The sequence below is a fragment of the Nuphar pumila genome, chromosome 1, assembly GCF_984573655.1.
Source record: "Nuphar pumila chromosome 1, dmNupPumi1.hap1.1, whole genome shotgun sequence".
Classification (NCBI taxonomy): Eukaryota; Viridiplantae; Streptophyta; class Magnoliopsida; order Nymphaeales; family Nymphaeaceae; genus Nuphar; species Nuphar pumila.
This window is the reverse complement of record NC_143249.1, coordinates 29,547,211-29,574,940: the sequence shown is the minus strand read 5'-3', so window position 1 is coordinate 29,574,940 and position 27,730 is coordinate 29,547,211. Positions and strand designations below refer to the sequence as shown.

The window sequence follows — 27,730 nt, the reverse complement described above, 5'->3', positions numbered from 1 at the left end:
CCATTGTACAAAGCCATTTCCACACTCTTCTTCTCCTTCCTCACGATTGGAGCCAAAAGGGGTCAAGATTTTATGGATCGGCCATCGTAAGAGCTGTGGATTTGGAGATTTAATGAATTGTGGTGTAGGCTCAGGGATTCTTACCATATTTTGGGCAAAAATCAAAGGTAGGCTTCTTCCCTCAATTTCCTTAGGTAGTACCTTGTGTAGGTTTTTCTTCTTCACACCATTGTCGGTAGTACTTTGTGTAGGATTAGGCTTTTATTGGAGTTATGAGGTTCAACATGCTGCCTAATGGAAGTTTAGTAAAATCAATCATGGCCATTAGGTGGTGGCACTTTCTTTCTTTTTTGTTTTTTATATGCTTTGATTTAGTTGTTGCTTTCTGCAGAATTTTTCATCTTGTTCATAATTGTCCAAGAACATTTAACCTGCACAAGAAGATTAAAAGATTGATTCAAAGAATGTAAAAAAAGGTTTCAAACATTTCCTTAAACTTATTATAAAAGGAAAAATCTTTAAAAGAGAACTATTCTTGAATTCAAAATTTGAACAAGAAGCAATTTTTTTCAGCATCGAATTACATGCACAAACATATGTGTGTGTGTGTGTGTGTGTGTGTGTGTGTGTATATATATATATATATATATATATATAGAGAGAGAGAGAGAGTTGATTATGCAAATCAACATTCTATTTTAGTGGAAACAAAAGTTACAAAGCTACTTTGACAACTAGCTCATTTTATCGACTTGTTCAATTATCAACAAATGCATACTGTCTAAGATGATTTGTAAATCAAAAGAATACAGTTTAAACAACTTGTAGTGGCCAATATCCCAACTCATTTTTCTTGATAGATTAGCACTGAACTTTGTCACTGATATTTATACGATGAAAATACCCTTCTTAAGTCAAATATGTTGTTGATAATGATTAATATTACAAGCATGCAATCACTAGAACCTCTACATATGTGCAACATAAGCATGTCAAATGCATCCAAAATAACTCTGAAATTAAAGTAACATATATCTTGAAATTATATAAGTTGATTAGCATGATTTTCTGCAGAGATTTTTCTGTGATAAAGTCCATGTTGTTAACAAGAGTATTGCTATTTTTTTTGTTTTAAATCCCTGCTGTAAATGTGAGGTAGTTGAAATTCCTTTTTATAGAAAAATCCATCCCTGATGTTAACATTATGCTATTGAAATTTTTGATAATAGGTTACAAATTTTTTTTATTCATGTTCATTTTTATTCTTCTTTCATAACAAAAATTATGTATATACAACATTCTTCTTTCATTTTTTTGATTCATCTCTGCTTGATGTTAATGTAAATTTTTGAATTCAGCAGTTGGGTGTTAATCATAGCAGGTATATATATATATATATATATATATATATATATATATATATATATATATATATATATACTTCTTCCTCCTCCTTCTAAACCCTGATTTAGGTAGTGGGGCCTATTAGAAATTGATGTTCTGCCATATGGCCCATCGCCAAGTGGTTCAGATCTCTCAATCACCCTACTAATCTTAATCTTGTTAGCCACCTGACTTGAATAGTTTTGTGCATGGAGGAGAGGTTCAATCTTATTTTTATGAGAAAAACATGATTTCTTACGTAAAAAACATGAAGCAAATGAACCCTCCATCCTAGATCTCTCCACGGTTTTGGTATGCCCCATTTTCTCATCATCTCTCCCTATATATATATATATATATTCTTCTTAATAGTTGTCATAGGTACTAACATGCTGTTTTATTTTTTTATGGCAAGAACACCATGATGAAATTTTGTGTTGTTAATCTATTAAGTTGAAATTTTGTTGGTTTTGTATTTGGAGTACTTATAGTTTAGAGTATATATGGTTGGGAATGATGAATTCAACTTTGTGACAAATTAACTCTTGTATATTTCTTTATCTGCTTTAAAGTATTTACAAAATCTCTGGGTTGTGTCCACAGTGGACTTGATGTGCTTAATACCATAGCTAGGATTAGTGAGAGAATTTAAATTCCAAAATAACTTAGGCATCTTATGAATTTTATACACTAGTCATGTATTTTTGTTACGACTTGCTTCATATGAACTCTTACTGCTTTATGTGGATAAATCTTCTAACTGATTTCCTTATTCAGTGGATCATTGAAAGAAACTGGATTTTTTTGGCACTCTTGATGATCACATCATTTTTCTTTCAAGTTGTTGACATAGTTTTGAAGGTTACTGCAACTTTTAATAACTAAAGTTAACTGGTAGGAAATAATTTTCATATATGTTGCTCACCAGCTAAAGGTACATATGCTGAGAGAAACCATTTAAATATAGGTTTCTTGTCAAGTGGTATGCCTACTTGTTTTCTTAATTGAGATATGTATGAAACTAGATTACTCTTCAAACTTGTGTGTGTCCTTTATCACACTAACAACTTAACAGAATTTGTGCCAAGCAATGACCCCAATAATACAATTTGATCTTCAATATTTCTACATTATAAGCTTATAGCGAATACCTGTCAGAGATGGGATTGAATGATTCATTCTTTATATAATACATGATGGAATTTGAAAACCTTTGTTTTTGAGGAAACTGAAAAAATGATAAAGGGGACCATAGTATAGTAGAAGAGTTGCAAAACATTGCATATTTTCAATTCAAAACTTATGCACAAGAAAATTTGGGTGCTTCATGCAACACCACACTTACATGATTTTGTCAGAATTATCAGGATGTGAAGGTACACAACTTTTGCAATTACTGTTTATTTCAGTCAACATGGTCTTTAACATATCGTTGCTTCATCTTATCAAGATCACCTCTGCACTGGTGTCATCTCTTACTACAGCTTTCTCAGGTTATGACACACACAAACACACAAATCCAAACAACTATAGTTGAGCAAAAAGAAGTATTAGTTTTCCTTACCTTTCAATTCTCATTGTTTTTGTTATATGATACAGTCCCCATCTCTATATATGTCTTCACCCTTCCACTACCTTACCTTGGAGTGCCTTCAACTCTACCGACCGGCTTCATAGCAGGGGCAGACTTCCTCTTTGATTGGTTTGTTTTTGTATGCATGGCAACCATCGGTTGGATCTTTATCTGAGCAAATATGAACATATCACTACCTTACCTTGTTTTTGTATGCATGGCAACTACCTCTCTCTCTCTCATATCCAATGTTGTGCTGCCAGTTTGTAAATTGATATGTAAGAGTAATTGACAGTAAAATAAAGTGCTAGCCTAATGCCTAATGGTGACACCCATATGAGTTTGGCACACTCTATATAGCTAAAAGATTGCTTGATTACCATGCATATGTCTTTGATGGATGCATAAGTACCACCCTTCAAGGGTTCTCATTCCTGTATTATTTCTCTCGCTTTGTCTCTCTTTGGTTTTATATGTCGTGGAATATTTATATTTTATTCTAATATAAAAATTTATTTTTTTAAGTTTAAAGCCTATAACAGCGATATTTCTGTGTCATCGTCATAGGTCTTAAATCCGTCATAGCCTATAATAATGACTATGAGGTTGTTGTTATAGCATATAATGATGACTTCATGCTTGCTGTTATAGGCTATAATAAACTTTAATTCTTGTTGTTATCTCCTATAGCAATGACTATGAAGTCACCATTAAAGTCGAGTCTTCATTATAAGGGTCATCACGATTATGGGCTAAGTCGCTGCTATTGGGATGTAACCTTTAATAATAACCTATAATTGTCATCGTTATTTATCAACAAAGGTTAAAACTAGACGGTCACTTTTTGTCATCGTTATAGGTCTATAATGGCGACAAAGAGAGAAATAGCAGCCCCTTTCACCACCGCTATTGACCCTCATTCTTGTAGTGTTGTAATTCTTTTCCTCTAGGATCAATCATTATCGTCATTCTTTTCGCACCATTACAACTTATCAGATGATATCTGGGTCTAGCAAAATTTGTGTGAAAGAGGAAGAGCAACATTTTCTTCTTAGAAAGTGTTTATACAAGAAGACAACTTTGAACCTACAAGGAAATAGAAAATGGTTAAGGAAAATGATGTGGACACAAGGAATGGATGGTTTTAGTTTTTGATGTTATAGCACATATTTTTCAACTCACACCTTTGTGATCTATATTAACTTAGAGTTTTTTTTTTATACTTATACATATTTATAAAAAAATCTAAAATTGAAAGGTTCATATTCCGTTTCAAAGTTACAATAAAAAAAGTTTAGGTTTTCTCACTGAAATAATTCAACTAAAAGCTTGTTTTACGCTAAAAGAAGCAATGATGCACATCTAGGATTCAGACTAACTGAAAACCATTGTTACATTGGAAACTATGGTCATCCATTAATTCCTTGACAAGGTTAGGAGGAACCAATTACTGTGTGTGGGTGTGTAAAGCCTATTAGAATCGTCATAAATCACAAAAAAAATCTGATATATATTAAAAAGGTGATATTTTGAAATTATTGCAATTTGTATTGGACCTTATTGTTTCACAAATTTTTCATGATAAATTCTAAATAGGAAAAATTATTGGACTATACGGTAAAAATGACATGTTTTCCGAAATGCCCTACCATTTTCAAAATCCACCCCATGTCCAAATTTGCAAATGCCCGACTTCTTTAGGAACTTTTACCTTTTGCATGAGCGAACCTCTTGAGGTTCGTGCTATATATCAATACACTCTCCTAGTTTTGCAAATTTTCACTAAAATGTAGATTCACACATTTAAGGAGGAAAATCACATATTTAGAAAGAAATTCATATATTTAAGAGAAAATCACATATTTAGAAAAAAATCACATATATAGGGAAAAATCACATATTTTTTTTGTTTAAATCACATATTTGGGTGAAAAATCACATTTATGAGAAAATCACATATCTAAGAGGGAAATCACATATTTTTGTTGTGAAAGTCATGAATGTCCTTAAGTTTCATAATATTTGTCATTAATCACAATACTTTTTTGTAGACTTCTCGATCTTCACAAATCTTGGTCATTGTTCTCATACCTCACTGTGCAAAGTTACGTAACTTTAGCCATAGTGTACGATGTTACATGTAACATTGAAATTTACAATTCAGCAGATATATAATTCGCCTGTAACATTCAAATTTACCTATAATATTTGAATTTATAACAGATAAACAATTCACAAGTAACATTCAAATTCACTTGTAATATTTAAATTTACAGCAGTTACACAATTCATCTGTTATAGGTATTCAAATACAAAACTATATACATTCATTCGCAGTTCAAAGTTAAGTTGTTACAATCACACAGATATATACAATTCAATCTTGGCATACATTTAAACTGTTAAAAAAAAATTCAATTACAATTGTATTTATAATTATTTACTTAATTCATTGTTTAAAAACTCACCAGGTGAACCTAGTGACTCGGTTGACTCGGCCTGAATCGCCCTATCACAAGATCAAAAAACTTGTTGAACTCAATTTTTACAAAACTCGGTTGAGTCATGTGTGAGTCAGCCAAGTCATTAGCGAGTCATGCATATATATACATATATAATATATTTCATATATAATTACATATATTATATAAAATATTATATAAATATTATATATTATATATAAAATTATGGTTATATATGTATTAATAAAATTATACATTAAATATATTATAAAAAATATCATACAATGCATATTATATATAATATATTAGTAAAATACTATAAAATATAGATAGTATATACATATATTTATATATTTTATATAGAATATAAAGTTAACATGACCTGATCAAGTCACTGAGTTGACATGGTCAAGTCACTGAGTTGACATGGTCAAGTCACGAGTCACTCAAAGATGAGTTGAGTTATGAGTCACTAGGTTTTAAAACCATGACTTAATTATAATGATTTATGATACAATCAAAATCAGAAGTCACTATTGTGGATGTGCCAGGCGTGCTCGTAGCTCATTGATAACCTTATTATTGTTAGCGATAAAGTCAACTTGATTCAGCATAATTAACTTCTTTGTTTAAAATAAATCCTTCAGCATATGATTTTCAACTAGTGCAAGATCCATATTCACATCCACTCAACTTACAGTCCATATGTGCTTCAAACTTTTTGCCCCAACTTCCTCCTCCGCAATGCCCCTCTTTGTGGAGGGGCTGCTTGCAAACTGCAAGTTGTCATCAACTGTATCATCGTCATCCTAGGCACATACCATGGATGACAAGCCAGTGTCTTCATAGTTATAGTGTTAGTCTTCAAGTTGGATTAAAACACTGTGGAGTAATCCTTTGTACGATCCTTTATTTTGCCTGAGATGATTCTACTAATTGCGCGAAGGCGACGAGGTGATAGCTGAAAAACCCAAATTATTGAACCACTCAACTGACCATTTTGCGCTCAACTTCATTCATGTTGTGTAACCAAATGTTCTCCCTTACGATGTCCTTCACTTGCACAACCACATCATCATTCTCCTTCTCCTCTATATCTTTGTAGAGGCACCATTTTACCTACAAAATAAAGTTTCATTCATGGTTGGTTGTATATCGTATTATTTATAAAAATATAAAAAATTATTTTAAGAATACTTACATGTGCCATAGTCATTCTGGGCAATGATGCAACATAATAGACCCTTCTCATGTGAGGATTAAACGCTCTTTTTTCATTTTACTCATCTTCATTGTGTGACCAACTTCACATTGCAACATATGTAAATTCAAGGAGACAATCACGTTTCAAGGGCCTTCCAATAGATATGTGCTCATGTATTCAAACATGTAAGGATAAATACAAGGATTAACACAAATTAACACTCAGTATAGTATATCAATAACAGTAAATAACAGTTGAGTATAAATAAAAAATATAAGTATAATGAAATAATAAATACCTCCAACACCAACATGCTAGAGAAGTTTTTCTTCAATGCTACTCAAACTTGCATATAGGTGTGCAAGTGAGACTACTCTCCATGCATATTTATCAACGCCATTCAGATCTTCCAATAGTTGAATGTATGATTCATGGATCGACTTTTCCCAATGTCAATAAATATACATATACGAGAGAAGTACAAAAATAATGTTCTCACTTCATTGTCCACCCTAGTACCTCCCTTCCCTCCAACACACAATAGCTTTTTCTTCATTCTCCTTGACCTATTGTGATCATAGTGCTTCCTCAATCATGATAACTTGAGTCTTTCACTTTCAAATGCATCCCCATCTGCTTGTAGATAAACACCTCAAATGTGCTTTAAATCTCCTCATTGATGTGCACTCACTGGCTTCCCATGGAACTTAAATCTGGTAATTCATGTCACATCTTTCAATATGATGATCATCTCAATATCTCTAAACTGAAATATGTTAGTCGCCAGATTCCAAAATTGTACAACGGTCTCTAAGAGACTGTGGATGATGTTTCATGGTGTGATCTATGAGAATTTGTGAAAATACATGTGAACTAACATATATTTTACTTCATTTGTTAGTTTTAAGAATCACTCGTGTGCTTGAAACCAGTAGAACTAGTGCATGCAACTTGTTGGATCATCTGAAACTTGTTGCAGATCCTGCAGTTATAATTTATTTTGTTAGAATTAGTCAAATTAATCATTAAATTATACATACACATAAATACAATATTTTAACAAGTGTAATACAATATCCAATCTAGTTATTCTAAAAACATGTTTAATACATACATGAGAAACTAATCAATCAATTACAATATTCAAACTAGTTATCCTCAAAACATGTTTCACACACACACACACACACATATATATATATATATATATATGATAAATTAATGATTGTATATATTCAAACTAATTAGCCTAAAAATATGTTACAAATATATGAGATAAATTAAACAATGAATTGCAATACTCAACATAGTTATCTTACAAGCATGCTTCACACACGCATGCACATACACATTCATTATATATATAGTATTTTATACATTAAACTATAAGAATCAAATTAATTATCCTAAAAACATGCTTCACACACATGTATGATAATCTAATCAATGATTGAATGCAAAATTGATAATGATTGCAAATATCTTACGAACATGTATATACAAAATAACATCTATGTGCAAAATACGTATTCACGAGCACTGGACGTTATTCTCCGCTGCGACTTTTTTCTCGGTTCATGCACTTTCTTTTCAGATCCCTCCAAATGATCCTCCTTAGGACCTTCACTCACCTCCATTTTGTGAACACCCTCCATATTAACCTTAACCTTAGGGTTCACATCCACCACTTGCTGAGATACCTCCTCCACCCTTGTATAAGGTCATTCCCTTCTATTCTCTACACTTTCTATCTTTATCTCGCCATTACCACTGCAGGTGGCCGCATCTCTAGCTTTCTTTATTCGGGCATTGAGGTTAGCAACAACTTTAGATTGAGCAAATGAGTCAAACTTCTTTACCATTGAGTCCTCCGCCCCCCTTTTAGATGGTTCTTGGATGGGAGACATGAATGTGACCACAAACATGTCAACCTTTTTTTGCATATTATGTCTTAGATTTGGGTCATGATTAAATTGTTTGTTGTTTGTTTGAGCGCAATTTTCAGAGTTTTCGATTAGTGAGGCTGCATCTTTTATGGTAAATGTCAGACACCAAAGCTTTTGACCATGGTACAAGCTCCTCTACCCATGTATCAAACCTACTCTGTACTTCAGAGTAGAAAGGATCACTCAATATGTAAATTTTCTTCTTTGGATATTTCTGTTGTGTTACAACACTAGAAGACAATGTGGATGTCAACCCCTCTGAGACTGTCTCCTCAATCACCATATTATAATAAAAAAATCAAAATTTTCTACAATAACAAAACAGGGAATATAGGTAAACAAGATGGCAATACAGATAGGACACATGCTATTGAAAAACATTAAAAAAATAGATAGAATAGCATATTGAAAATGCAAAAAATTGAATCATTAATGAAACAAAAAAAACAAACAACGTTCCCTAATCATGTTTATAAAATAAGATACATAACATATAAACAACCAAACTAGAAGATAGAGGCATGCAAATCATTAAGAAAATAAATTATTTAGGATAACTAGTTAGACAAATGGATGCTCACACGTAAATAATTTAATCAAAGAAAAAAATAGAATATGCTATTAAACATGCAAAAATAACTTGAAAACCATGCAATTCTTATATAAAATAACTAACTTATATCAATGTTTCAAAAAAATAATTGATTCAAACCATTATTTTAAAAAAATAACAGATTCAAACCGTTGTTTAAAAAAAAAATTTTATTTCAACCATTAAAGTTGTGCATACTGATAAAACTCCTCGATAATTCGGAAAAACTCGATGATAAAGTATCACCGATGAAGTGCCACTGATGAATTATCGAGAAAAGTTATCAAAACTTTTTGCTGGGGGAAAGTTTGTTGGGACCACAAAAAACCCTAATTTATGTAAAAAAAAACCTTAGGGTGCGAACATTTTGTTTTAAAAATCAAAGGGTCGCATTTAATGCTCATACAAAAATTCGCAAACAAGAAGAAAATTCACATTGTATTCATCTTCAATATTTGCGATGTTTCGGCAAATTCTCTAATTTGTCAGCAAATCCGCATATAAAGAGTATATTCATAATGACTTATTGGAGAAGTTAGTACCTTATTTGCGATGGTCATTTCAGAGTGCGAACTTCATGAAATTTTGCAGCATGTTATATGCGCAAATCATCAAATATTTGTGGATCGCCTTGGGGATCAATTACTGAAAGGAGGTTCGCATGGTATCTCAAGAAAGTTATACTATATATGCGAATTTAGTACCTTATTTGTGATGGTCGTTTCAAAGTGTGGACTTTACAAAAAATCGTGACATGTTATATGCACAGAATATTGTATATTTGTGGATCTCCTTGAGGATCAGTTATTGAAATGAGGTTTGCATGGTATCTCATGAATGTCGTATTATATATGCGAATTTAGTATGATATTTGTGAAGTTACTCATATTTCCATTACGTGAGGTTCACAAATTTGATTTTGCAAACTTCGTGAGGTACAAGAAAAAAAAACATGTGAATCTATATTTTAGTGAGAGTTTGTGATACCAAAAGAGCATACTGATATATCGCGTGAACCTCAGAAGGTTCACTCGTGTGAATGCTAAAAATATCCTTAAAAAGTCAAGCATTTGTGAATTTAGACATGGGGCAGATTTTAAAAATTGTGAAGCATTTCAGAAAGCATGTCGTTTTTACCCTACAGTATAATTATTTTGCGTTGTAAATATCGCCCAAGTTTGCTGCAAGGTGAGTTCGCCCAACTATACACCTTTTGATCGTCCCTCGTGATAGCTTTCACTTTTCAACCTGGGCCAAGGTATTAGTTATAAGCTTCACAAAAGGGCTGTATGTGGATGAATTTGGGAAATGCATTTCTTGGTTATAAGAAATTTTCGTGTATGTAGATTCCTTTCTTGATTTTGCTTCTTTTTTAATCTATGTCACAAAGATGCTGCTATGACCCTACATGTGGCACTGGTTTAATCCGACGTGTGATTAGAAAACTTTTTAAAAGATATGACACATAGACATGGATTTTTTATTTTTTAGTCAATATTTTTGGATAATTTTATTAAAATATTATGAAAACATAATATTTGTACATGTCAATGTCCAATATATCATCACGTGTCCAATCGTGTTACCAAGGACACGCAACCAAAATGGCATGATTATGACATGGTTTTTAATTCATCTAAGGTAATCCATTGCTTGTAAAGATGATGAGATTTTAATTTTTGTGGCAAGAGTCATAAGTGGATATCATTTTTTGAGTTGGGAGTCCCTCTCTAAACCTATTGCAGAAGGAAATTTATAAAAAGGGGCTGCCAGAGGATGTCAATGTGTAGATCTCCATTGTCAAAGTTTGGGTTAAATTTGAACTATTGGATTTAGTAATCCTTAGGTGCTACTGAACAAATTAAGTCAAAAAGCTACAACTTGTTACATGCTTCTAGAGCAAATCCTATAAGTTGGCCTGAGTCAGGCATTTTTTTAGGTCAACCCTTGATTCAAGATGATTTAATTCTCTGAATTGGCCAATTTTCATTGATATTAGTCAGAGCCGACCTAATATGCAATGACATTAATCTAAATTGAACCCATTTGCATCATTGTCACTTTTTTCAGTTCTTATTTTTTTAATACTTTTCAAGAGGAAAATATGCAAAATGGGTTTTGGTTATCCAATCCAAGTCAATTGAACTTTTGACTTGAATGGCTTATCCAAGTATTAAAATATTGCAGTGTGTGGCTACTGACTACCACATGCTTCTCAATGATCATAAATGGAATTCCTGGACCCATGTTTTTTTTTTTGCTCACTAAGGGAACCCATTGTCTTCTTATCTTTTTCTTATTGTGTTTATTGCTAAGATTAAAAGTGAAAGAAGATGTTGGTTGTACTGTATCCGTCGATGTGAGAGGATTTCATTGGAGCCATAGCTTATATGTAGATGATGCTTTGTTTTTTATTAGCAACAAAAGCAATTCAATATGAAATTTTCTTAAGGTCATTAAGGAATTTGAAGAAGTATCTGGGCTTATGGTAAGCAAAGAAAAAACAATTTATATTCCTTTCAATGTGAGGGCATCCAGACAGGAGGATATTGCAATTTGATGGTGATGGCGAAAAGGCACACTACCTATTAATTTAAAGGGAGCCTAAAATCTGCTCTTTAAAAAATTTAAAAAAATATTGAATCATGAACTGGCAAATGGTATGTGGACTACACAAGGAAGGAGGCTTCGGGCTTACATAGAATAAGTGAGGTCAATGTTGCTTTATTAACTAAAGCTTCATGAAAAGTTGCTTGCAAGAATCCAGACCCTTGGACAAATCTGATTGAGGATAAGTACTTCAAAATAAACTCTTTGTTAGTGATGGCAGCGGACTCGGAGAAAACGAGGATCTGTCCAAACCCAGTACCCCATTTGGGGGCGGGGATGAAGGACATGAAACGAGGAATGGACTAGAGATGAAGGTGAAAATCAAAACCTGTGCGGAAATGGAGGCGGAGGTGGACTTACTTTTCTCCTTGCCCCGCCCCCCGGATCTTCGTTGTTAAAATTACTAATATACTCTTAATATTTTATAAAATAGCATTTATATCTCTTATATATATATTTGTTTTCTAAGTGGTTTGAGGTTTTGTGGGGTACAGAGAGAAAGAGAGGGAGAGAAGGTTTTGTGGGGTATGTAAGGATGGCAGTAGAACGGAGAAAAATAAGAACAAATCCGAACCCGTCCCATTTGGGATGGGGATTGGAAGACATAAAACGGGGAATGAATTGGGGATGAAGGAAAAAAATTGAGATGAAGCAGGGGTGAAGAGCATGCCCCCCGCACCCGCCCTGGTCCACTACCATCCCTACTTGTATTTCAAATGAATACATCTTGGGGCTAGAAGTCTAAAAAAGTCGGTTTGGAGATTGTGGCAAGAAAAGCAAAGAGTGTGGGAGTGGGATCTCAAGTAGAGTTCTGGTTTGACCCTATTAAGTCTCGTGAAGAGTGAAATTTCCAGATATCTAATCCTTTCTTTAATAGGCATTGCCAATGGTAAGAGTTGGAGTGCAGTTCAAATTTCTGTGGAGGTGATTAATTCAGTCAGGAAGTACATGGTTTATAGTTTTTTATTTTTTTGAAAGGCAAGCTAGGGTTGGGCAGACCCCTACCAGTTACTATTCAACGTACCGCAGGGTTTTGAACCTGCAATATCCTACCACAAGGAGACATGCACTCATGATAGCTCCTACCAACCATGCGGAGTACATGGTTTATGGTTTGAAAACATCCCATTTACTTTAATTGGTTTTATGCTGATCGATGGAGGCCTCTCCCACAAGGGTGGATAGTGCTCTCCATCTATGGCTGGAAGCGTCATGAATAAAGAGTTGGTTATACCCATAGAAATTACGAAGGATGATGGTTTATGAAGATAGGGTGGTTCGTGAGTCAAGAACAAGGTGTTGTTAAAGAATGGGTGTGGTGGCAGGAAGTTTTACAGGATTGCAGCCACTGTTAGATAGTTATTGAAAGTTCTCACCTGGATGGATTGAGAGTTTTTCAAGGTTACCAGACTAGGAAGCCCAAGCCGGAAACGAAAGCGAAAAGTGAGATATTTTAAAATTTATAACAAGCAGGAAGCAAGGAATCAATTTAAAAGTGAAATAAGAATAAAAGAGAAAGTGATAATAGAACAAATGGGAAGCAAAATACAAATCAAAAAAGAAAAAATAAAAATAAAAAAATTTATTCTTCTCAAAATCTAAAACTGGTTGCCAATTTAAAAAAAGTACATGAGAAGTGAGTGGGAAGCATGGAAAAAAAAAAGCACATGAAAAAAATAAAAAGAAGCGTGAGAAAAGGCCATAGAAATCATGTAGAGAATCAGGAAAGAAGCATGTGAAAACATAGGAGAAGCGTGAGAATCGAGATTCCTATCAAGTTTTAGAAGCAAGAGGTTTCGCGCACTTCCCACCTATCTACAGTAATTCTGGAATTTTCAACCAGGTGGTGGATTAAAGAGGTTGTCAGAATTTGATTGAAAAAGCTATCGATTTCTTCAAGAGGTTTGATATAATCAGGTGTATTTAGACTCTTAAAGACAAAATTCATGTTCTATTCAGGTTACCTAAGCTAGGAGTCCTTGGTAAGGATTGTTGCTGGAAGGAGATTGGTTTCCTTCAACGATGTAATTGTATCTGTTGATGTATCCTGGTCGGGCTCTGCCTAACCCCAGTTTGCTAATCCAAAAAAGAAAAAGTAATAAAATATTGTTTGTAAGAACAATGAATTGGAAAAATGTTAAAAGTTTGGTTTGAGTTCATAGATTATGTTGCTAAATGTGTTGTAAGAAGTAATTAATGATGTAGAGCATGGATCCCTCTTGAAAATTGAGTCACATAGTACTAGGAGTGAAAGTGGGTCGGATCTGTATCTAATTCCACTTTATAAACAAACGATTTCAGGATCAGTGGGGCCCAGGAAAGAATCAAATAAACAAAGAGGTTCAGGTGGACCTAATTCTGACCCAACCTGTTATAGAAAAACCTGTACAGTGGACCTCTTTTGCACAGATCCAGTATCAAGGGGGTTGGATCGATCACATCCCGATCCAGAACTCTACCGTGTGTTTAGAGTCAGATGCCAATCTAGATACAGAACCACTCATGGAAAGTCGAATCCAGTATCAGGATCAGTCCAGATCCAACCCGTTTACAACCCTGCATAGTTGAAAAAGTTGATGAACCTACCTCAAGCCATGAAGAGGAAGTGGGTTTGGGGGGGCAGAGCAGATTTAGTAATCGGGGCCGAGCCACACAAAACACAAAATTGGTTTTGCATGTAGCAATTTTCTGTGTTTTTTATTACACAAATTCGCTACCCGTATAGAGGTTTTCTGTGTTAATGTTTTACACAAAAAAATCACTACACATTAGCGATTTTCTATGTTTTGTGCATCCGAATACTGTGTAAAGTATTAATCGCACCACCATAAGAGAAACCATACCCGGACCCAATAAGAACTACATAAACCAGACCCGGATCATACCCGGTAAAATAATATTTTTGATCATTTTTACATTGAAAATTTGTGGGTCTTAATAAAAAATGGGGTTGGGCCCGGGTCTGGTATAAAATTTCACAAACTATACCCGGCTCTATATATTAATTGGACCTTCAGGTCCAAACCCAGGTCTTAATTGGGTCTTATTATTTATCACCATACCCAGACCCTATAAGGGTTTGGTATGGGTCAGGCCCGGGTAAACCCGACCCGATAAGGGTGCATGATATGAAAAGCGTGTTTGGTCCCACCTTCTTAGCCACTACAGCCACCTCCACTATTCTATTGATAAGGCTGGATGGATGGTGGTCCACTTGGTTCAGCCAGTTGGTGGGCTACATTCAGATCACATGAATGGGAAATTTTGGGAGCAAGTTCAAATGTGATGGTACCAGTTTGTTGGAATTGCATTATCTTGGTCAAAGGGGCCACAGGCTTAAATTAAACAAGGGAATAATACTGAATGTGATAGTTGGACAGGAAGAATTGTATTATCTTAGATGAAGGTCTTGGTTTTCCATTAGGCCATTCCCAAGATTTCAAACAAGAAAAGAAAAGAGAGTAATATGAGAGAAGATCAGGTGCGATGTAATTGCACACTTTTGGTGTGATGCTGCACCTGACCACCCACCATTTGGTGTTAGGTTACATAGCTGACAGGCTGTATCTCGAAGATGGATAGTGATCAGGTGCAGCAGCACTCAAAAAGTATGTGATCACATTGCACCCGATCCTCCCTCAAGTAATATCATCGGGTTCTTCTGGATGCCGTTCATCCAAGCACTGGACAGTATCCAATCGCCATGAATCGATTAAATATATTCCAAATGGGGCTCACAAGTGTTTCCAGGGCCACTCGAGCTCTATATTAAGCTCTGTTTGGGGGCCTTAAATCGGAGGTGTGCTGCAGTTTTCTCTAACGCTTTAATATTTTGTTGTTGTTAGGGTTAGGGTTTGGTGATAAATAAGGCCTGATTAGAATCCGTCTGGGTGGGACCTGATGGATCCGATTAATATATGGAGCCAGGTATGAATTGTGAAATTTCATACTAGACCCAGGCCCGAGTTCCAATCAAGATCTGCAATTTTTTAATGTAAAAATGATAAAAAAAATATTATTTCACCAGGTATTGTTCAGGTCTGGTTCATGTAATCATTATAGGATCCAGGTATAGTTTTTCTTATGGTTGGTCTGATTAGACCCGAATTAAGACCTGGTAATATCATCTCAATTCATGTTTGGGTCTGGTTCTACCTGAGTTTGATCCAAACCCAACCCATTGACACCCCTAATTAGCATCATTATCATGGGCCCTACCATTTGCACAATCAACAGAATACATGAATGCATTATGCATCGGGTGGTTACGATGTCACACCACCAGAGAGAAAACGAGCAATGCTTTAGGGTAAGGGTGTCATCAGGTGGGACTTGGCGAGTTTATACTGGACTTGGTGAGGTTCAATTGGACCCACCATAAGAAAAGTCATGCTTGTGTTATATGAGGATTAATATGACAACCATACCTGAATCCATATGCTAATTGACCCTTTTGCTGGCGGACCAGGACATATGAAAACCTATCAGTTTCAGTACGGGTCAGGTCCAGGACAAACCTGACTTACCTCCATCCCCCCACGGGGATGGATTTTAACCTCCATCCCTGTTTCATGTCCTCCATCCCCAGTCCAAACGGGGGCGAGGCAGGGGGGGTGTTTCCCCTCAGCCTATTGTCATCCCTTAGAAGGATTGGGGATGGAGCGGGGCGGGGATCGGGATGAGGACAGGGCGGGGGAAAACGTCAGTCCTTCCCCGCCTTCATCCCTGCACCGGGATGGATTTTAACCTTCATCCCCGCCTCCATCCCCGTTTCATGCCCTTCATCCCCAGTCCAAACGAGGCAAGGCAGGGTAGGGCTCCGCTTTCCCCCGGTCCACTGCCATCTCTACCCATCACCTAATATGTTGAGCCCTAATAGTTATCAAATTGTCAACCCCAGGAATAAAGACCTAAAAGTGCTGACTTTGCCAACCACGGTCGCTGTCCTAGCTGCATATAACTTTGTGAGCTTACCCCTTGCCCTCAGGGAGTCTCCATGCTTCGGATTGCTCAAGGGTTGACACCAATGGAATTTGAACCTAGACCACCTGCCTTGCAGCCTAGGTCCCATCCCACTACCCCAAACCCCTTTGGGGCAATCAAATTGTCTTTTAATTGAACAATTTTAAAATTTTAATTTTTATTCAAATTTACTTTGTATAAATCCAGTTTTAAAATACCAAAGTAGATAGATTCAAAGCAGAATCGACATGAATTAGCTAATCTACAATTCGGCCAAAAAATCAGCCAATTTTTGAAGAAAATTAGATCAGCACCTGTTTCGACAAAGGGCCAACTTGATTTAATTCGGTCAATTCAGTCCAGTTCAAGCTAATTCGGATTAATTTTAACAACCTTGTTCTTGACCTGATAGCTTTTCACTAAGTTGTCCATTAAAATGCTATAAACATCGTTTTCATGTGTTGTCAAAATATGGTTTTGTCATAAGGATAGAGTTGCCAAAAAATAATCTTGTGTGATGTTGATCCGGGGCCTGGACTCTGAAGCATCCAGGTCAAAAGTCAAAACACAAGGAGAAATCATTTTAGTTGGAGGAAATTTTGTAGGGGTAGCATGGTCATTCAGTGTCTTATAAATAGCCGTCCTGCATTTCTCTGGCTGACAACGACCCCAAAATCGTTGGTGAGGATGGGAGCGGGAGCAGCTCAAATTTTGAGATATATATATATATATATATATATATATATATATATATATATATATATATATATATAGTGAACATAATGGGTACGTTCAAATTTAGGTGTAATGAAAGTTCAATTTACAGATTTACATCTTTATATCCAGATTTATACACATGTTTAGATTCACATAAATGTTTAGAGTTTGATGCGTTGAGTACTTATGATCATGCACAGTTTAATATGAAAATTTTACATGATTGTGTCCAGATTCTCATACTTAAAGTGCTTACGTTATTTTCAGATTTACATATATCACAGCTTTAGCTTTCATGCATGTGAATGTATAGACTTATGCATGTAATAAAACAGTGAATAATAAAATTTATATTGTTGTTGCACTTGCATAATTACGTGCATGTTTGCATAATGAGATAAATAATGAAAAGAATTATGTATTTGCAAGCACGTGGTAGTAGACATGTGAAATAGCTATACATGTGCTTGGTTGCGTATGTGCGCTGGTGAGCATGATTTCATGTGTATGCTCATGATAATTTTTGTATAAGGTGCAGTGGTCAAATAAGAACCACTGTAGGCCGTGAAGGCCACAAGCAGTCTATATTTTGTTATATGCATCACAAAAATCGATTTGATATTAATTGAATTAATTGCACTGTTCATATTATAATGGGTTGGTGTCCCGAGGTGTGTTTTGCATACTGATTTGCAAAACGAATATTGAGAAATAAATTATTTTTTAATAAAAAGATAAAAAGAAAAACCAGTATAATTAATGCTTTTTTCGGATATTCTTTCCACAGTGTAGGAATCCTGAACTTCGGTTTTGGAGAACCGTGAAGATACTAAAACTCCGTATGCAATTGTGCGCTTGAATCCAACTAGGTGGTTCACCTTTCGGCTACTGTTTTAAGAAGATTTTGTCACTTTGCTTGGAGATGGTGTAGACATAGTTATTGTTATTGGTATACCAATGACATTAGTGGATGCTTATTTTCTTAATGTCCCGACATTAGATGCTGAATTCTAATGTTCTAATGGATAGTGTTGATTTATGATATCGATCGAGAGTCAAGTGTGAAACCCAGCAATAAAATACTAATTGTGTGTTAAGCTATAACTGGGGACCAACCTTGACATCGAGAATTGTTGTGCCCGTTTTTTAGTATTCGCGAGTTTTAATAAAAAATAAAATTAAAATTGTGTCATTTAATAGGGTCATGTATACAAAAGAAAACTCTGATAAAAGATAATAAGTTACTCATACATATGCATTATTATCATGCATATTCCTGTTCTGCATTAGATTATGCATCTTTATATGTTCTCTTCATTGTGATATATTGTTGTTGCATGATGATAGTTATTCTTTGATGCATGAATGATTATTGAAATTATGAAATTATTGTTGTTATATTCCTCTAAAATGTTGCATGAACTTTATTTACGTTCTTGCTTATATGCAGAATCTATGATTCTGACACCGTATATTTTATGTTTTTCACAACCTTTAATGCCCAGTTATGAGACGGGCTGCTATAGCGAGCTACAAGGACGGCGTGATTACTTGACATTCTACTATAGGACAGAGTGACTATATTTTGCTTTACTTGTCATTTTTTTACTTATTATTCTGAAACTTTATTGATTGGTGAATAAAGTTATTTTGGTTTAGATAATGGTGGTATAAGATCCCTTGTAGTTGTGGATGTATTGTGACTGTAAGGCCTCGAGTCTCTGGGTTTGTTTCTGTAATTATTTTTAAAAAAATCACTTTTCCAAGGGTATAAGTTGGGGTCGTTACACTTATAATTTAGCTCTAACTAACGGTTGATTGATCTCAGATTCTCTGAGTGTGTTGCATCACTCATTTGTATGTTTGACCATTGTTATTATGATGGATGTTTATAATTATGTTTATATGTGATGGCTATCTATTTTTTAAACCATGATTTTTTGAAAGTTTATAAAATTTAATATCTCTGCCTTGATTTGCAAATATTTTTTTATGACATTAGTTTGATTTCATTACAAGCTCTCTTTACCATGTTGGTTTCTTCACTCATATCTTTTATCTAGGTGTTATTTTATGTTGCATAAGAGGCTTTTGTTTATCAGTTTTACAACCATGGTTGTAGTGAGTTATGTGCACCCATTGTAGCTGAAGTTGTTGTTTACAGTTTTACAAACATTTGTGAGGTGAGAGATATGCACCTCTTGTGGTTGTAGCAAGTATTTGACCCATAAGTGGCCATTGTTTATTCACACCATGTGTGTTTGTAAAGCTCATAAGTGACATTGTTATTGATCTTTTATCATATGCACTGATACACTTGAATTTTGAAGATTTTGAGTTGGAGGTCAAAGAGGTGGTTGCTTGTGAAGAACAAATTGGTGTTGAGAGTTGCAAATATCATTCCTTTTGTTATGTGGGATTTTTAAAATCTCTTCATGAAATTTCTAAACTTTTACTACTCATTTTGCCCTTGTATGGAAAAATGTTTATTGATAAAATTGTATGCATTTTATTGATAAAATATTTATTTTTAAGATTGTTGGTCTGCTTGAACCCATTTTTTGTTGTATGAGTAATCCTCTTGTTTTTTATGAGTGAACCCTATTGGGGTATGTTTTGTGTGATTTATGAGATTACTCTGTCATTATTATGTACATTAAATATGCTTTAATTTCATGTTGGATATGTATATGTCATATTAGTTATCTTGTACACATTGTTGTATGCATGAATTTAGTTAACTCTTCTTTTGTTAATGGACTCCATTGTGAGTTTTTTGATTGTCCACTTGTGTAACCATTTGGTGGACTATGGTGGTGATATTTGAATATCACCATTTCATTGCATGGTATTTGAATATTTTATTATTGGGATTTTGAATTTTCTCATTGTAATTATGTTTATCTGTGATATTAAACCTTGTTGTATGTGGGATTCTAAATTTCCTCATTGTTTCAACTGGACATTTGTATGAAAATGGCTACTTTTAATGAATATTTTATTTTCTCCTTTAAAGGCTCATATTTATGTGTTAAATATGTGTTAATTATCTTAAATGCATGAAGTTGACTCCCCTTTGTTGTTGGTTGTTTTTGAGTTTTCGCATCTTATGCATGATTGTGGAGTTTGCTTAGTATGTTTGATGATTTACTCTCATTTTGAGGTATTCAGATATTATACAATTATTTAATAACATGTGCTTTTGTGCTCAAATTCTCCAATCAGTATCTAAGAAATATGTGTTGATTTTGTGATTACATTCTTCTAAATTAGATTCCTTTGAAGTATGATAGTCTTATATATGTTTTTTATTTCTTCAAAATTGTTTTTAAACCTTTCTTATTATGTTTTAAATTGTGCTTAAAATTATTAAAAACATTTTGTCTTAACACTGGTCTTTTGGATATATATATATTGTATTTTTGGTGTGTTTGGCCATCCTCTCTTCATAATATATAACTAATATAATTAATTTTAAAATCTTTTTTTTTTATGTTTTATGATATATATATATATATGGTTGAGATGTTTTGTTTGCTGTATTTATAGGTTCTCAAGTATTGATGACATCAAAAGCACCCTGATGGAAGAACTTGGAGTCAATGAAGACTTTTTATGCAATGGGTTCTTTCTTTTGTAATTGAAAACTCAGGGTGAGTCATCGTAAATTTGAGGGGATATATATATATATATATATATATATATATATATATATATATATATATATTGATGTAATTTAGTTTGCCCACCAGGGAAATTTTCGCCATTTCATGCAGGGGTATTTTGGTAACTTAGTCTGCTAACAAAGGGTATTTTGATCATTTTATATAGGGATATTTTGGTAATTTAATCTGACCACCAGGGCATTTTGATATTTTAGTCTGCCCACCATGGGCATTTTGATCATTTCATACATGGTATTGTTGTCATTGCACCCATTATAAACACTGGGGCATCTTCCAACAGTCATAAATATGACCGATGGGAGCTCCCCAACGTCTATAATGGGAGCTACCTTGGTCTCTTTTGTATATAAATCAGGCTCAAAGGCCTTTGTATTTTTAAGCTTTTCTAGAAATGCTATTCATCAATAAACAATATTTTTATGTGTGTTCTTGTCTCTTTTGAGACTATTTAGCACTTTTGTGCTTGTGTTGGGCCATTGTGCATTATATTCTTTCTTGGTGATCGTGTGTTTCGTGATTGAATCATTCTCATTTGAGGCTCCCACACACTTTATGACATATTTCCAAATTCAGACAGTTACAAGTTACAACATCACCTTGCATACAACTCTATTTTGATCTCACATGAAACTGTACATGCAGCAATTAATCTCACTCTAGAGGCCTCCCCAAACCAACATGAAAGAGGAAGAACTTTAACTAAGAACTAATATCATTCAAAACTTTAACTTGACAATAGTACTTGTAGTTGAACTTTGGGAGTGCAAGGAAATATAATTAGATGTCCAATTTTATATAGCAATCAAGTGACTTCTAGGATTTACCGAAGCAACATATCCAGCAAAAAGTCAAAGAACTTGGAGTTGAAAATACTCACTATCAAAGGAATTCCGTATTCCCTGCCAGAAAAGCGAAAAATAGAAATCTCAGACTGATTATTTCCTAATTCAGTATCAACGAAGACACAATATAAACAGTAAACTAATAATTATTTATTAAAAAAATCAAACTACTACTTCAAAACTTTCACATTGACTGGTGACGAACCACATGCGTTAATATCATCATGTATTCTTAAATATAATAACAATGAAAATTTCTTACTTGTTCCCACAAATATATGCATAAACTTGGTGATGGGCACTTTTTAAAATTCTGGATTGACTGCTGGTGAAATATTGCTGGCAACAAATGTTGGTTAATGTGTTACATTTAATTAGAAGGAATTTTAAAAAATCAGAAATGGAAGAGTGGCTTTAGTTGCTGCAGTCTTAAATGAAGTGAAGCATTCTGCTAACAAGTCTGATGAGACTATTTGGTGCAGCGGTATTTCATGTATATATACCGTGACCTCATTTTATAGATCTTGATTGAGCTGGGTGTTCGACCTTGGCCCAAAAATACAATTTAGGGACTTGGCCCCTTCCCAAGAGCAAGGATGTTTGCTTGGATTGTCTCTTTGGGAAAAGGCTACTCAAATGTATCTAATAAGGGTATACAAGATGCAAGCAGGTGCATCCTTTTCTGCAAGGATGAAGAACATACATCACATATTTTCTAATGCTGTGAATTTTCCAGACTTTATTAACTCTGTCTTGCTGCACTTGACTATGCAAATATGCAATCATTTGTGTCTTAGAGACCTTTTATTGGGACCAGCAAAAAAAGGAAAAAACAGAAGAGGTGGAAATTTATTTGGAGATGCTGGCTAACACCGACTTGGTGGTCAGGAAGGAATGGAACTCAACCTTCAATGATAAGTTTACCAATGTTCTATTTGTCCATAAAATTGTTATGGCTGATGTTCTTTCTTGTGCAAGGGCCATACATCAAACTTCAGACTTGTCATGAGTAAGAAGCAAAAATTCAAGCTCATTGTACCAGTAATGCTAATATTTGCGGATGATTGCTCACTACCTACTTATCATTTCATTTCCCGATTTAATAATATCTTCTTATTCCTCATATATCCATATTATTGATGCATATATATTTCTAGAGGAAAAAGGCTACATATTGCTAGAAGAAATTTATTCTAGTATGTATCAAACATATAAACACTCAGGATCAATGTTCAAACTTAAACCATCAGTGCAAGAACACATTCTTAAAATGCAAGTCTATCCTACTTGTATATATATATATAATTTTACTCTTTTTCATCAATATGTATATATATATATATTTTTTTTTACATGTTAACGATTTCACTTTTCTGGGAACAAAAGCGGGATGTGTGTGTGTATATATATATATATATATATATATTTATTTATTTATTTATATAGTTCAGATCTATCGATCGGGGCAGATCTGTCTAAAAGTAGACAGATCTGAACAGAACTGCCACATGTATTGTGGACAGATTTGGACAGATCTGCCATGTTCACGCATGTGCAGATCTAGCCCAGATCCGATGCAGGTGTGGTTTAAAAATAATAATAAAATATATAATATATACACATGTTGGACCCAACGGATTGCCGGCTGGGCAACCTCATGTATGGTGAAGCCCAGCTGACTGTTGGCTGGGCAGCACCATCAAATGACAGCCATTGCGAGCCCAACCAACAGAAAGTTGGGCAGTCACTTGACTGGTAAAGCCCAGCCACTGTCGGCTGGGCAGAACTAAGTTTGCATAAAAAAAATTAATATATGTATTTAAATGTACCAGCCTGGGTTAACATGGTCCAGTCCCAGCTCACGCAGTCGACTGGACAGATCTGGGTACTGTTCAGACCCAGCCGACTGGTTCGGCTGGGCCAGTCTGGGCTGATTCCCTGTCAGAGAAATAGTGAAAAAAAAAATGGTGGGGTTAGAACCCAGTGGTATACTGGCATAATTAGTAGGGGTCTGCCTAACCCTAGTCTGCCCATCGGTCGACTATATTAGTCGACTAAAAAAGTTATCAGTCGATTGAAATCAAATATTAGCAGACTGATTGTTAAATCAGTCGACTACTGTGTCTAGCTGAAAAGATTTGAATTTGGGATTTTGAAAATTAGTCGACTAAGGAAAAATTAGTCGACTGATCAAAATCATCAGTAGACTGAAAAAAAAACTTTCAGTCAACTTCTGTTAAATTTTTCAGAAATCAGACATTCGGGTCGGTCGACTGATAAAACTAAAAATATAAGTAAAGGGCTTTCTAAAATGATTTTTGCACAGGATTCTTTTTAGAAAAGTTTTTCTAAGTATTTTTAGGTGTAATGCAAGTGAAATATGCAATCAAAGTAAAGCTCTTACAAGAATCTAAGAATTTAAAGAGATTTACACTTGCACGAAATCTTCAATCAATTCTTCAATGTAAAACTTGGAAACTTCTTCAATTCTTTTCTTTCTTTATTGTCATAGCTGAAATCTAGTTGTTCATCATCAAAATATCGTACTTGAATTCTCGTGTACAGCTTCCTTGTCTTAACAATCTCCCCCTTTTTATAATGACAAACTAGTCATAAATAAAGCATTGATAAACAGATAGAATAACTTACACCCCCTATCAATATGTTGTCAAAACATAAGAAGTTAGCATATCAAATAACATATATCATACAAGCATATTGTTCTCCATATATCACACATTGTTCACATGCATATTGTTCTCCCCCTTTGTCATCAAAATGAGTAGGCGGAGTCATTACAAACCAAAAATGTTATCATAGCAATCAAAGTTCAAGAAAAATGTTAGTCTTAAAATTTTTTAAGTAAAACAAAAATTTCAAAAAAAAACATTATAAGTCCAATAATGAACAAATACCAAGTTCTCTTCTAATTCTCATAAAATCTTCATTTTCGAGTGTATTAGTAAAAAATGTTGGCATGTTGTGCATTTGTGGGTATAAAATTCAAAGAAATAACTACCTTTTAAAACATGATCTCGTAAAATATAAAAAATGTTGGCATGTTGTGCTGAACAGGATTTTTTGAAAGATTTATAGCATTAGTGTTATCACAATAAATAGTTGTTGTGGAGTAATTCAAACCAAACTCTCTTAAGGTTTGCTTCATTCATAGTACTTATATACATGCTAAACTAACTATTATATATTCTGTTTGCTATATATTCTGCTTCAGTTGTTGAGAGTGATACTGAATTCTGCTTTTTACTAAACCAAGAGACTAAGGAATGTCTTAAGAAGTGACAAGTTTCACTAGTACTATTGCAATCAGAATTGCTTCCAACAAAATCTGCATTACTATATGAAACTAAATTAAAGGAAGATGACTTCAGGCAAAGTATAATTTCTTTGGATTAGCTTGAAATCTAGCACACATACATACACTAAACATTATATCAGGTCGACTAGCAGTTAAATATAATAGAGATCTGATCATACCTCTGTAGAGCTTAGTATCTACAGTTTTACCGTTTTCATCTTTGTCAAGAGAGGTAGTTGTACTCATAGGATTTCTTATTGATTTATATGAGTCCATGTCAAATCTTTTAAGAAGATCTTTTGTATACTTGGTTTGGTTGATGAAGATTCCTTCTTCAGTTTGCTTTATTTGAAGTCCAAGGAAGTAGTTTAATTCGCCCATCAAGCTCATTTCAAACTCTTCCTGCATAGCTTTAACAAAATATTTGCAAAGAGAATCATTAGTAGAACCAAATATTATATCATCAACATAAATTTGCACAATAAAAATATCTGAATTTATATTTTTAATAAATAGAGTGGAGTCTACCCGACCGATGAAAAAACCAGATAGTTCTAAAAAACTTCATAGTCTCTCATACCATGCTCTTGGTGCTTGTTTGAGTCCGTGCAATGCTCTTTTTAATTTGTAGACTCTTTCTGGATATTTCTCATCTTCAAAGCCTGGTAGTTGTTCTACATAAACTTATCCATTGATGTATCCATTTAAAAATGCACTCTTAACATCAATTTGGTATAACTTAATATTCATGTAGGTAGTAAAAGCAATCATCATTTGAATTGACTCCAATCGATCCACAAGAGGAAAGGTTTCATCAAATCTATGGCTTTCTCTTGGTTATAGCCTTGTGCTACTAGCCTAGCTTTGTTTAGACTTCGTCATTCTCGTCCAGCTTGTTTCGGAAGACCCATCCCGTTCCAATTACCGGATGATCCTTTGGTCTATCAACTAGATCTCATACATCGTTCCGAGTGAACTGGTTAAGTTCTTCAGACATGGCCAAAATCCAAAATTCATCATCATAAGCTTCATTGATATTCTTTGGTTCTAATTTTGATATGAAAGCAATATTTGTAATATATTTTTCCAACTGGCTTCTAGTTTGGACACCACTCTTTATTTCTCCAATAATCTGCTCATGTGGATTATTACGAAGTTCTTTCCAAACCGGTGGAAGATTTTGAAGAATGTTTTCTTGTAAAGTGCTTTCTATCAAAGGTTCTCCTTAAGGTATGACTTCTTCTCCTTCGCTTAGAAGTACAACCTACTCACCATTCTCATCAAATACAATATGTAAAGACTCTTCAATGCAGAAAGTTCTTTTATTAAAAACACGGTAAGCTTTGCTTCTACAAGAATATCCAAGAAATATTGTTTCGTCTGATTTTGAATCAAACTTATCAAGATTATCTTTGGTATTTAATAGGAAGCGTTTGCTACCAAAAGTTTTGAAATATGAAATCTTTGGTATACAATTATAATACAATTCAAAACAGGTTTTATATAAGAACGGTCGAATAAGAACACGGTTTAAAACATAACATGTTGTATTTATTGCTTCAGCCCAAAAGTATTTTGGTAAATTTTTATCTTAAAGCATAGTTCTAGCACATTCTTGCAATGTTCTATTTTTTCTTTCAACAACTCCATTTTGAGGAGCCGTTCTAGGAAAAGCAAAAGTTGTGAGATATTCCATGTAAATCACAGAACTTTAGAAAAGATTCATTTTCAAATTCTTCTCTGTGATCATTACGAATAGTAATAATAGAGGTAGATTTTTCATTTGTAATTCTTCTACGGAGTTTAGAAAATTCAGAAAAAAACATTATTTTTGTTTTTCAGAAAAATCACCCAAGTAAAACAAGAATAATCATCTACTATGACAAAAGCATATTTACTACCAATCAAACTTTGAATTCTTGACAGTCCAAAAAGATCTAAATATAAAAGTTCGAGAGGACGCTTTATTGAAATTATAGCTTTTGCTTTGAAAGAACTCTTGATTTGTTTACCCATTTGGCAAGCATCACATAAGTGATTCTTTTTATATGATATTTTAGGTAGGCCTTTAACAAAATCATTCTTAGATAACTTAAAAATTAATTTAAAGTTAACATGTACAAGTCTCTTGTGTCATAACCATTGAATTTCATTTGAAGTAATAAGACATTTTTCATTGAGGGTGGGTAACTCATCAAGATAAAATTCATACACATTGTTCTTTCTCTTTCCTTTAAAGATGATCTTTTTAGAACAAGAATCAGAAATCAAACATAAATTATGTTCAAAAGAAACTAGAAAACCTGTCACATAATTGACTAATAGATAATAAATTATACATTAATCTATCTACTAAAAAACTATTTTCTATCAAGAAATTTTTTGGATTACCAATACTGATTACTTTTTTCTTGCTATTATCACCAAAGGTGACGGT

The 27,730-nt window shown here is 34.0% G+C and overlaps 1 long non-coding RNA gene across 1 annotated transcript; it reads right to left on the bottom strand.

The window, feature by feature from the left end:
* Window positions 1-21,666: 21,666 nt before the first annotated feature.
* Window positions 21,667-24,614, bottom strand: LOC149848539 (uncharacterized). Its single transcript, XR_016432956.1, has 2 exons — window positions 24,410-24,614; window positions 21,667-22,034 (listed from the first exon to the last, which is right to left on the bottom strand). It is a non-coding gene; the product is annotated as an uncharacterized LOC149848539 (long non-coding RNA).
* Window positions 24,615-27,730: the final 3,116 nt, after the last annotated feature.